Source organism: Carettochelys insculpta, chromosome 2 (assembly GCF_033958435.1).
Source record: "Carettochelys insculpta isolate YL-2023 chromosome 2, ASM3395843v1, whole genome shotgun sequence".
NCBI lineage: Eukaryota > Metazoa > Chordata > Testudines > Carettochelyidae > Carettochelys > Carettochelys insculpta.
In genome coordinates, this window is record NC_134138.1 from 43,190,745 (window position 1) to 43,203,331 (window position 12,587).

Sequence of the window (12,587 nt, forward strand, 5' to 3'; positions counted from 1 at the left end):
AAAGAGAGATATGCACTGTGGTTACTTCCCCCCAGGTAAGAATTATTTACGTGGGGCCTGATAGTAAACCTCAGTGTTTTGACTGAGTGCAAACATAAGGATTTAAGTAGTTGTGAGTGAAAACAGACAGATCAAAGTAATTAGTTAATTTAATTATTTAATTTAATTAAAACCAAAAGAAAAATCTATAGCTATCTCTAATTCTAATTCTCTAAGCAACTTGTTACATGCAAAATTGTATCCTAAACAGCTGTTCTTACTTCAGCTATAAACATTGTCAAAGGTGATCTTTTGCTCTGATTTGGGTCTCCAACCTTTTAAAGTTCTTTGATTCCTCTTACAGCATGGGAGGCAGTGTCAAAAGCCAGCTGAAGACAAAGCCTTGATAGCTTCTCATTGCTTATATAGACGCTCCACCAGGGGAGGAATCTTTTCTTTAGTATCGCCTCCCTTCCTGTGGAAGAATACCAAAATCAAAAGTATCAGAGAGGTAGCCGTGTTAGTCTGTATCTTCAAACACAGCAAGAAGTCCTGTGGCACCTTATAGACTATTAGATGATAGAATCATAGAATCATAGAACAATAGAGCTGGAAGAGACCTAAAAAGCCATCAAGTCCAGCCCCCTGCCCAAGGCAGGTCCAAACCCATCAGATCAGCCCAGCCAGGCCTTTGTCGATATTTTGGAGCATAAGCTTTCATGGGCAAAGACCCACTTCATTTATGCATGAATGAAGTGGGTCTTTGCCCATGAAAGCTTATGCTCCAGAATATCTGCTAGTCTATAAGGTGCCACAGGACTTCTCGAAATCAAAAGGGCTTTCAGTATGAGGTAGCTATAGTGATGTGTCTTTCTAGTCTGACCACTTTCTGGACTTACAGGACAAGCAAAGCTGTTTACAAGTCATTGAGTTGATCACCCTGTCATTAGACTTCCAGAGCACCAATAATGGCTCTCATCTTCACATTTGAAACCATAAACAGACTTACACCTCATATGTCTAACTTCACATACAAAAATGATACATGCATTATAATAAGATATACAGATCTAGCTAATTATAACATTAAAACTGATAGACTACATGAGGTACTTTGTCCTAAGTATCTCCAAGTTATGCATATTTGTATTCATAACCCAGTTTTCATAAAGCATGGGAGGGGGGACCATTACATCACTCATGTCAAACTGGTATGTGTGAAAATCAGAGTCAGGTCCCCAGCAAGTGAATAGACGATAGCTTAAAAATACTCCCCACAGTATCATTTCTAGACTTCAACAAGGCTGTAGAGCTTTGAAGGCATTTAGTGTATATTTATCATGCGTAGGTTTAGACCTGTGGAATACCCAGTGTGATCCTGAGCACGGAGAGAAATTAATAGAAATTTAATCCTTTTTTTGTATTGTTCCTGCTCTTATTTATAAAGTATTTGCATTACAGTGGTGTCTAAAGGCCCCAGCCTTTACTGGGGACCCACTACGAAGAAGTATGTAAAAAGAGAATTCCCTTTGAATGGAAGGAAACTGATTGGGTGATGAATGGAGGAGATAAGTTTTTCTGTACGCATGGGAGAATGGAGAAAATGAGGGCAGGGAAGGGGAAGGCCTGTGGTATTGTGAATAGGAACATGATGGAGAGTTTGCAAGAGGAGGTGGTCAACAGGAGGGTCTCACTGCAAAAAAGTGACCCATCCCTAGACCCATACCGAGTCTGGGAACTCTTTTAGAATCTCATTTGCAGCTGTTAGTTTTTCAGTTGATTCAGCCCACACACAGACTTGTTCAAATGCACTTATTAACCAATCCTGCAATTTATGGAAACAGTCTAGTTCTCAGTTTACACATTCGATTCCTCTTGCACAGACTTTATCTTAGTGCATTTAGATGATCTACGGGATCCTAGCAGCACCAGGGAAGAGGCTGGTTTGGAGTTGGTTCTTGAGGCTCTTCCTTTAAAGCCGAATTTGAGCGCATTTGTTGTTGTTGCTGCTGAGGTGGTGACAGATTTGCCAGGCCCCTGGGCATGGTGTATGTGTTGGCAGGGGGTCCAGCTCCACAGTCCCAGAGGGAACATGACATTTGGCAGAAGTTGGGGGAGGCTGGGGGCAGCCAGCTCTCAGTGCCGCCCAGAGGGTGCTGCTCAGTGGCTCTCCTCCCAGCCAGCCCTCACTGCTGCCCAGAGCATGTGTCATGGTGCCTGAGTGGCAATTTAAAGGGCCCAGGCTTCCCAGCACTGCTGCTCCTGCAGCAGCAATGGCCAGGAGCTCCAGGGCTTTTTGAATCATCAGGCTCTGGGCAAACTGCCTCATTTGCTTCCCCTGGTTGCTGATATTGTTGTTTTAATCTACCATTTGAAACACCCACTTTTCAGGTCAGGAAAATTATAATACTTTATTTCTGGCAAATTCCAGATCTGATAGTGTTTGGCCCAAATCTTATTCCAGAATTAGAATGTAATGGTAGCTTAGACACAAGTGATCATGACTTAAGAACATAACATAAGAACATAAGAATGGCCATACTGGGTCAGACCAAAGGTCCATCTAGCCCAGTATCCCGTCTGCCGACAGTAGCCAGTGCCAGGTGCCCCAGAGAAGGTGAACCGAAGACAATGATCAAGCGATTTGTCTCCTGCCATCCATCTCCCGCCTTCGACAAAAGGTTAGTCACCATACCTTACTCCTTGCTAATAGCCATCTATGGACCTAACCTCCAAATATTCATCGAGCTCTTTTTTAAACTCAGTTAGAGTCCTGGCCTTCACAGCGCCCTCTGGTAAGGAGTTCCACAGGTTGACTGTGCGCTGTGTGAAGAAAAACTTTCTGTTATTAGTTTTGAACCTGCTACCCATTAATTTCATTTGGTGTCCTCTAGTTCTTATATTATGGGAACAAGTAAATAACTTTTCTTCATTCACTTTCTCCACACCATTCATGATTTTGTATACCTCTATCATATTGCCCCTCAGTCTCCTCTTTTCCAGACTGAAAAGTCCCAGTCTCTCTAGCCTCTCCTCATATGGGACCCGTTCCAAACCCTTAATCATTTTAGTTGCCCTTTTCTGAACCTTTTCTAACACCAATATATCTTTTCTGAGGTGAGGAGACCACATCTGCACACACTACTCAATATGTGGGCGTACCATAGTTTTATATAGGAGAAGTAAGATATTCTTTGTCTTATTTTCTATCCCTTTTTTAATTATTCCTAACATCCTATTTGCTTTACTGACTGCCGCTGCACACTGCGTGGATGTTTTCAGAGAACTATCCACTATAATTCCAAGATCCCTTTCTGATCTGTTGTAGCTAAATTTGCCCCCATCATATTGTATGTATAATTGGGGTTATTTTTCCCAATGTGCATTACCTTACACTTACCCACATTAAATTTCATTTGCCATTTTGCTGCCCAATCACTCAGTTTGCTGAGATCTTTTTGAAGTTCTTCACAGTCTTCTGTAGTGTTGACTATCCTGAACAGTTTGGTGTCATCTGCGAACTTTGCCACCTCACTGCTTACCCCTTTGTCTAGATCATTGACGAATAAGTTGAACAAGATTGGTCCCAGGACTGACCCTCGGGGAACGCCACTAGTTACCCCCCTCCATTGTGAAAATTTACCATTTATTCCAACCCTTTGTTTTCTGTCTTTTAACCAGTTCCCAATCCATGAAAGAATCTTTCCTCCTATCCCATGACCACCTGATTTACATAAGAGCCTTTGATGAGGGACCGTGTCAAAGGCTTTCTGGAAATCTAAGTATACTGTGTCTACTGGATCCCCCCGTCCGCATGCTTGTTAACCGCTTCAAAGAGCTCTAATAGATTAGTAAGACACAACTTCCCTTTACAGAAACCATGCTGACTTTTGCTCAACAAATCATGTTCTTCTATGTGTCTGACAATTTTATTCTTTACTATTGTTTCTACTAATTTGCCCGGTACTGACGTTAGACTTACTGGTCTATAATTGCTAGGGTCTCCTTTAGAGCCCTTTTTAAATATTGGTGTTATATTAGCTGTCTTCCAATCATTGGGTACCGAAGCTGATTTAAAGGATAGGTTACAAACCACCGTTAATAGTTCCACAATTTCACATTTGAGTTCTTTCAGAACCCTTGGGTGAATACCATCCGGTCCTGGAGACTTGTGACTGTTTAGCTTATCAATTAGTTCCAAAACTAACTTGATCACATTTATAATGTGCAAGTGAAATAAAGTCCAACCCAGTAACACACACACACCCGCACACACACCCACACACCCACACTTGGTTCTTCTGTACGGCTAGTTTCACGAACCTGAAAACCATTATGACCCAAATCAGCTGTATGGAAGAATATAATCAGAAAAATGTGAGTGATAATTGGGAATCACCTTGTTAAAAGGGTTGGCAACTTTTGGCACACAGCTTGACAGGGTAATCCACTGGCAGGCTGCCAGACAGTGTGTTTACATTGAGCATCTACATGCGTGTCCCCCTGCAGTTTCCAGTGACTGTGGTTCACTGTTTCCAGCCACTGGGAGCTGCAGGAAGTGACATAGGTCCCAGGGACGTGTTGGCCACCACTTCCAACAGGGCCAATGCCAGATGTTTCAGAGGAAATTAACAGAAGAGGTCATCTAGTGATCCACCGCCTGTCACATATTCCCAGCTTCGAGCAAACAGAAGCAAGGGACATGCAGAATATGATGTTGGGTCCCTGCCCACACTGTATAATAGGCATTGAGGGACCTAGTCTGTGTGGAAGTGTTGAGTTCTTTTCTGAACTCTGTTATCGTCTTGGTCTTCACAACGTCCTCTGGCAAAGAGTTCCACAAATTAGCTGTGCAACATGTATGAAGAACTAGTTTTACTTCTTTTAAACCCCCTGCTTATTTAATTTGGTGTCCCCTACTTCTTGTGTGATGAGAAGGAATAAATAATATTTCCTTATTTACTTTTTCCACACCAATCATGATTTTATACATCTCGATCATATCTCCTCTTAGTTGTCCCTTGTCCAAGCTGAAAACTCCCAATCTTATTAATCTCTCCTCATATAGACAACGTTCCATACCCCTAATCATTTTGTTTCCCTTTTCTATACCTTTTCCCAGTTCTAATATCTCTTTTTTGAGATGGGCTGACTACCTTTGCGTACAGTATGGTGTACCAGGGATGTATACAGAGACAATGTTCTCTTATTATCTATCCCTTTGTTAATGATTCCCAACATTTTCTTATTTTTTAGCGGCCACTGGACATTGAGTGGATGTTTTAGAGAAGTATCCACAATGACCCCAAGATCTCTTTCTTGAGTAGTAACAGCTAATTCAGTCCCCTCATCATTTTTATGTGTAATTGAGATGTTTTTCAATGTGTATTACTTTGCATTTATCAACATTTAATTTAATCTTCCGTTTTATTGTCCAGTCACCAGTTTTTGAGATCCATTTCTACCTCTTCGATGTCTTCTCTGGAGTTAACTATCTTGAGTAGTTTTGTATCATCTGCAACTTTTGCCACCTCACTGTTTACTCCTTTCACAAGATCTTTTATGAATATGTTGAAAAGCATTTGGTTCCAGTACAAATTCCTGGGCGATTCTCATTGACCTCTCTCCAGTCTGAAAACTGACCATTTATTCTTACCCTTTGTAACCAGTCCATGGGAGGACATTCCCTCCTATCTCTTGACTGCTTATTTTGTTTGAGAGTCCTTGGTGAAGACCTTGTCAAAAGCTTTCTGAAAATCTAGTTATGCTATATCCACAGGAACAACCTTATCCACATGCTTGTTGACCCCTCTCAAAAAAGTCTAGTGGATAGGAGAGGCATGATTTCTCTTTATAAAAGAATACATTTAGTCTTTCCCGGAAAACCACAGTCATCTATGTGTCTGACAGTTCTGTTCTTTATTGCCATCTCTGACATAAACACTTAGCATGCGAATATGTATTTATGTATTTTAAAAAATCCAAAGCAAGCACTCCATTGCAGACACTTATCCCCCTGGGGAGAGGATGTGAGAATAAATAGATAAGGTACGTTAGTCACATTGTTTAATGCACTACTGGAAGATGTTCAGCTACTACACTGACAGCATGGTATAAGAACCAGAATAGAACAGAGCTTTTAACTCATATTGAAATCAATGGTAGATGAGAGCACTTATGACTTTGCAGAATTAGGCCCTCTGTTTTCACTTCTAAGAACATCTGCAATGGAGCACTAAAGGTCAATGGAAAAAATACGGGGAGAGAAAAAAAATAAGTGAATGAGACTGAAACAACGGCAGGAAGAATATTGTATCCAACTGAAACAACACTGAATATTGGAAAAGTGATTTTAATTAACGAGAGCACCCTCCCTCGAAGGATGATCAAAGCAGACTTTCCCTGCTTTCACTGCTTTTCAGTTAGAACATTAATGTTAATATGGGTCATTGTATTTATTTTAAGAGCAGCTGTAACATGGGAGAATTTTGCAGAGGAAGTTCACTGCAGTAATTAACTGGGGGTGGATTTTTCCAAAGCCATAACTCTCCTTTCTATTTGTTGTGGCTTACAAGAGTAGTGAGATCACATGTAGCCAGTATTCTGAGCATTCCACTGGGAACCTATCACAGGGAGCGTTTGTTTAAACAAAGAATATTTATACAGCTCATGAACAAGTTATTTTACAGGGCGGAGAGAATCTCAGTAGTGCCACTCACTCACCTCAACATTTGCTAACAGTCCCCGTAATTTCTTTCCCTCCCTCTGCAGAGCACTAAAAACAAACAAAAAAGTCCAAGAAGCATAGCTGTGTTAGTCTGTGTCTGCAAAAACAATGACTTCTCTGGCAAAGACTAACCAATTTATTTGGACATCAGGTTTCATAAATAAGCTTTCCATCTCATCCGATACACTGAAGTAGAAATACAGAATCAAGGATATATCTAGTGCTTTTTTTTAAGCTAGTACTTGCCATCTCAGCAGCACCAGCCGTGGGATTGGCTGTGAGGGATGGGTGCTGAGTACTGGCTCCTTTTTTCTTTACACACACACGCACAAGTGCACTATATATGTGTCCCAAAAGGGAGATCTTATCAAACAAAAATGCACATAATGCCTAAAAGGCATGTCCATTATCTCCAATGTTTGTCTGTTCGGACCACTGAAAATTCCGTTTGGTGGATGTCTGCCATAATCATATCTGGGTTCTACAAAGTTTATCTTCTCAGTATCAGCATTTGATTTGTTCCTTTGCTAGCTTCAGCTTCTCCCTGGTCTTGTATCACAGAGCTTTAAAGAAAGAACCCAAATGCTTATAATATCTTTTATTGGTAAAACTGTCTCCTCGGACAGATCAGTTAATATTCTCTACCTTTCTCTAGAGCCTAATCTCAATAGGAATAAAATATAAAGCCCTTTCAAAAATCTGTAGTGGACTTTTCTCTTGTTCTTCTCACCTCACGGAAGTGAGGATTGTGACATGATACACAACAGAATGCTAATATAAGATGTATGGATTCCTGCTCCCTCCTGCTCTCACATAATGGGATTCAATTTTGCACATCCTCTGGCACCACTATTAGTAATATTGACATGACTCCATAATAAGTTCCTGGCTGTGAAGTTTAATAAACCATAATGTAATCGTAGTCAGGTCCCACAGCAGTAGCATAACCTAGCAGTTAGGTCCCCATGTTAGCTGGAAGCCCAGGCTTTAGGCCTACTAGTCACAAAAGTCCATTTTCTTCAGTTTGGGGCATGGCCCTGAGAGTCCACTCTCGCCCTCCTGAGAGTGGTTCTCCTTCAGGTTGTCCCACTTGGCACCTGCGGCAGGGTTTAGAGTTTCACCTCCACTTGTGGCCAACCCAGGAGATAGCTCTAGCTCAGGCTCTGTGGACAGCAAAACAAGCTCTTATACCTTCACAGGTTGTCCGCTAAAGGATTAAGGGGCTGGAGCACAAGACCTACGAGGATAGGCTGAGAGATTTAGGTTTGTTTAGTTTACAGAAGAGAAGACTTAGGGGTGATTTAATAGCAGCCTTCAACTTCCTGAAGGGGAGCTCTAAAGAGGAGGCTGAGAAACTGTTCTCAGTGGTGTCAGATGGCAGAACAAGGAGCAATGGTCTGAAGTTGAAGAGAGAGAGGTGTAGGTTAGATATTAGGAAAAACTACTTCACCAGGCGGGTGGTGAAGCATTGGAATGCGTTGCCTAGAGAGGTGGTGGATTCTCCATCCCTCGAGATTTTTAAGTCCCGGCTGGACAAGGGCCTGGCTTGAATGACTTAGTGGGGGTTGATCCTGCTTGAAGCAGGGGGCTGGACTAGATGACCTCCTGAGGTCCCTTCCAACCCTATGATTCTATGAACCAGGTTCCCTCCTTTTATTCTCCCTCCAGGCCTGGCATTAGCTGCAGGTGGAACAGGGCAGGGCGAATTAGGCAAACAGGCCTTGTTTAATCCCTATGTCACCAGGCCCTCCTCTCACACCCTCACAGTGCTCCAAAGGGTTTTTTTTTAAATTAGTTGGATAGACACACCACAATTTTTTAATAAACATAGTAAGGAGTTTGTACTAAGTACACAAGTCACAATAAGACATCAGAAATCTTGCATGTACAAACATTTGAAATGTTCTTGCCTGTTCCTGGTGAATCATGGTCATTCCCATATGTAATTATCCAAATTGCTCTTGCAATCAATGTTGTTGTGGTAAGTTCTTTAAAAGTCAGACCTGCTTGCTTTTGCCTTGTCTAATGTGCTGTTTTTAAAAACTAAATTTTGGGACAGCAGCCATTACAAGTAAACGTCACTCTTTTGTCTTCCTCATGTCTTTTTTGTCCTTCAGTGTTAATTAAAGTTTACCATGGTCAAAACCAGTTACCACTCAGGGTCTCTGGTATAATGCTGTTACGTGGACCCATCCAGAGCTGTATAATTCTCTTTCATTTTTAACGCAATTAAATCTCAAGACCTTATTGTTGTAAAAAACGGCAATGTGAACTGAGAGCAACCTGGTGCAGAGGTGTCCCCTGTGGTTGCAAAGAGCCTGAAACATTTGTTCTGCTACTGATACAACTTTGTATGTAAAGTGGGGAAAGAAATAACCCTCTCAAAATGTTACTCCTTTTGCTGATTCCTTCCAGTTCCATTGTGCTCTGTAGAGGTTTTTGAGCCACAGCTACAACCGTAGTATTGAAGCATCTATCTAGCAGTGCACTTTGGTGGTTTCATTCTCCTTCCAAAAGGTGCTCCTCCTTCTGATCAGGCATTTGCAATGGAAATTTTTAGGTGCCACACATATCCCTTTCCATTTGCTGTGATGCTGCTTCAAAGAGATTCCCAGAACAACTGATATGATGTATTCTGGATTGCGTGTAAAATCCAAAGGCTCCCGTTTCCCATGATTAATAGTGGCACCTTTTTTGAAACTGAGAGGAATGTATGCAGAAACACTGCAGCTGGTGGGACCAATTTGGGATTGGCCTGAAGGTGACCACAATGACCACAATATTATTGAAGTGCCCCTTGAGAAATATGATGCAAGGAGCTGCCTGTTTAACATTAAAGCCACCCCTGACCTTGAAAGGACCTCTTTGAAAGCTGCATAGTAATGAATCAGCACAGAAGTGCTGGGTTACAAGTGTTAGTTCACTATGTGACAGATTAGGCACTCTGTTGAGTATAAACATGCACAAATGCTCACAATTTGTCATTGGTTTGGACTGCACTTTTCACAGTTACACTTGCTTTTGCATTAAAAAGCTATTTTCTGGTCCAGTAACAAGGGCTATCGACCTTATCTGCTTTACAACTGTCATTCATTGATAACAAATCCCCACTGTAGTCTTGAAGAAATGCCACAGCAAACCCAAGTGTAAAAAAGGGAACGGCTCCAGAGAGAATTGCACAATGTCATTGGCTTAACAGCAGATTTGGTGACAGGGCCCTACTTCAGCACCGAGGCAGTAAATTCTGGGGAAAATTTTGGCAGAATAGTGAGGTCTTGCGTATCTGCAGGTAGCTACAGTGGTGACTGGCCTTGCAAACATCTATGGTTGTGACAAATGTGTAACTTAGCACACTAACTGGCTTGAGCGTTAAGATGAGCTATATAACTGGCAGGACTGGGACAAGGCTGGCTGTATTAAACATTAGAATTCCTGGTACTTCATGGTTGTGTCTACACTAGCCAAAAACTTCGAAATGGCATGCAAATTCATATCTGCTCATAGGAATAAGGGGACTTTGAAGTAGCTGGGGTCGGAATAAGGGGACTTCGAAGTTGCTGGGGTCCTTCTGAAAAGGAGCCCCATCTGGACGAGCTGCGTGGCAGCGAGCCACGTCAATTTCGAAGTGCCACGGCTGCCCATGTTCTAATGAGGCACTGAATATGTATTTCAGCGCTTCATTAGTAAACTTTGAAATGGCCATTTGCATGGTCATTTCGAAGTTTTTGGCTAGTGTAGGTGTAGCCCATGTGATTAGAACTATTTTTTCTTTTATCGGAAGATTTTTTTTTATTTACCACACTTTCTTTCACTGAAGTTCTTCAAAGAGAATACATGAGAGTCACCTGGAACAGCTGCATTAGAAAAAATACAGGTTGAGTCTCTCTCATCCAGAACTCTCTCATTTGGCAACATCCATAACCTGGCATGATTGTACTTAACCAGAGACCCACTTACCATGGGTTTGGCTGAGTTTCCCGTGGACCCATAAAGTTTGTTTACAGCCACCAGTCCAACTCTCAGCGTTCTGTGCTGTTATTTAGCTATAAATTACCCCTAACTGTCTTCTAAGAGCCCAGGAAGCAATGCAAGTTTGGTAATGTGCTAGACAATACTGACCTCCCGTGGTCTGGCAAATTCTCTCGTTCGGCACTGGTCAGGTCCTGAGGGTGCTGGAAGAAAGAGGTTCAACTTGAACCTCAGTAAGGGGATTTAAGCACCAAAGGCAAAAAATTACATATTTCTTCAGTCATTTAAATAAAACTGCAAATTCATATGGGCCAGACATCGATACTGAATGTTCATTAGGGGCTAAATCCTGCATCTATTTGGGAAAACTCCCATTTGGCCTACATTATGTAGACAGTGTAGAGGCGGTACTTATTTTTGAGTGCTGGTACTTGCTGGTACTGAGTACCAGTATCTCAGCAGCCCACCATTCATCTAGGTCTGTTCTTGGAACAGGAGCAATAGTAACAAAACACTTTTGTATCCATAAAATTTGACTAGTTCTACTTTTCTTTAATTTCCCCTTTTCCATAGCTAAAGATCTATTTTCTTTAAGCTTTTCAAATAATTCAGGTTCTCAAATTCATACCATATTTTAGTCATCTTTTGCAGTATCTTCCCTCTAGCAGCAGTTATATTTTTATGACTGGAATTAAAAAATTCACATTTTTAACACTGTACAACAACAATTTGTATTAAAATTACTGGGCTATGGGTATTAGTTCCTTCACGCAGTGCTAAAATAATCTCCCAAAATCTATATTCAGTTCTCCTATTTATGCTTTTTATACTTTTGTGCAACAGCAGTCAGAAAGAAAACAGACCAAAAGGCTTCAAGATATTGGAGTTTTATCTATCCCCAAGCACCCTCTTGTTTGCCATTCTTAGTGCATCAGAACTGATGGTATATTCTGTTTTTACAATCATGTTTAGAATGATTTTGTATTGGATCGTTTGACATGAGCTTGGGTTTGGACTTGTGAGTGAAACTCAGCCCTGTAACCTGGAAGGGAAAGCAGAGTTTGTTAGCATATGAAATTATATATTGTATTACACCTAATGATGGACTGTAACTTGCATTGAATTACACTCATCCCTCGCTATATGAGCACAATTAGTTCCCAACTTTCTGCTCATAGGCGAAAACTCATAAGAGGGACACTAAATTACCATTAAAATACACGTAAAAGTCTCTGATTTGTTCCTAGTGCTCCTAACTCGGGGAAGGATTGGCAGCAGGTGGCGCTGCTTTGCAAAGGTGAGTGAACCGTGGGTTGCGGGGTGGGGGGTTGGAGAGGGTTAAAGGCTGGGGGCTGTTTGGGGCCATGAGCAGGAGGGAGGGTTAAAACCTGCAGGCGGCTCCTGTGGAGGATGTGGCAGCTTGTTCCTCCAGGCTGCAGCAGAACTACCTGGTGGGGGGTGTAGCAGGCAGGGAGGTTCAGAAGGGGATGAGGTAGATGTTGGGAGCAGGCTGGGGGGGGTTGTGCAGGGAACTGGGGCTGGAGGAGTGTTGCAACTGGGTGGGGCGGGGGGATGTGCAGGGAGTTGCCACAAGGGGAGTGTTGGGATTGGGCTGGGTGGGGCTGCAGGTCTCCCCACCCCCTGGTCAGGGACCCCGCAGTGGGCTCAGCTCCAGCTGCGGGTCTCCTCGCACCCCGGCCAGGGACCTCAAGGCTGGCTTGAATGAGTGAGGGAGGTTCACTCACATAGTGAACGATGGTAAGTACATGCATCCCTCATTTTAGCGAGTACTCGCAAGTAAAGTACTCGTTAAACGAGGGATGAGTGCACAAGGTTTTGTAATACCAAAGCTAGCAGAATCAACTTTTTGATTTTTAGGTACATCCATGGAAGGGAGGGGAGAAGGGGAGGA

The 12,587-nt window shown here is 42.2% G+C and overlaps 1 long non-coding RNA gene across 1 annotated transcript; it reads right to left on the reverse strand.

Moving 5' to 3' along the window:
• Positions 1 to 371: 371 nt before the first annotated feature.
• On the reverse strand, positions 372 to 10,840 carry LOC142008987 (uncharacterized). The gene is made up of 3 exons (XR_012644295.1): positions 10,826 to 10,840; positions 6,703 to 6,754; positions 372 to 454 (listed from the first exon to the last, which is right to left on the reverse strand). It is a non-coding gene; the product is annotated as an uncharacterized LOC142008987 (long non-coding RNA).
• Between the last annotated feature and the right edge of the window lie 1,747 nt (positions 10,841 to 12,587).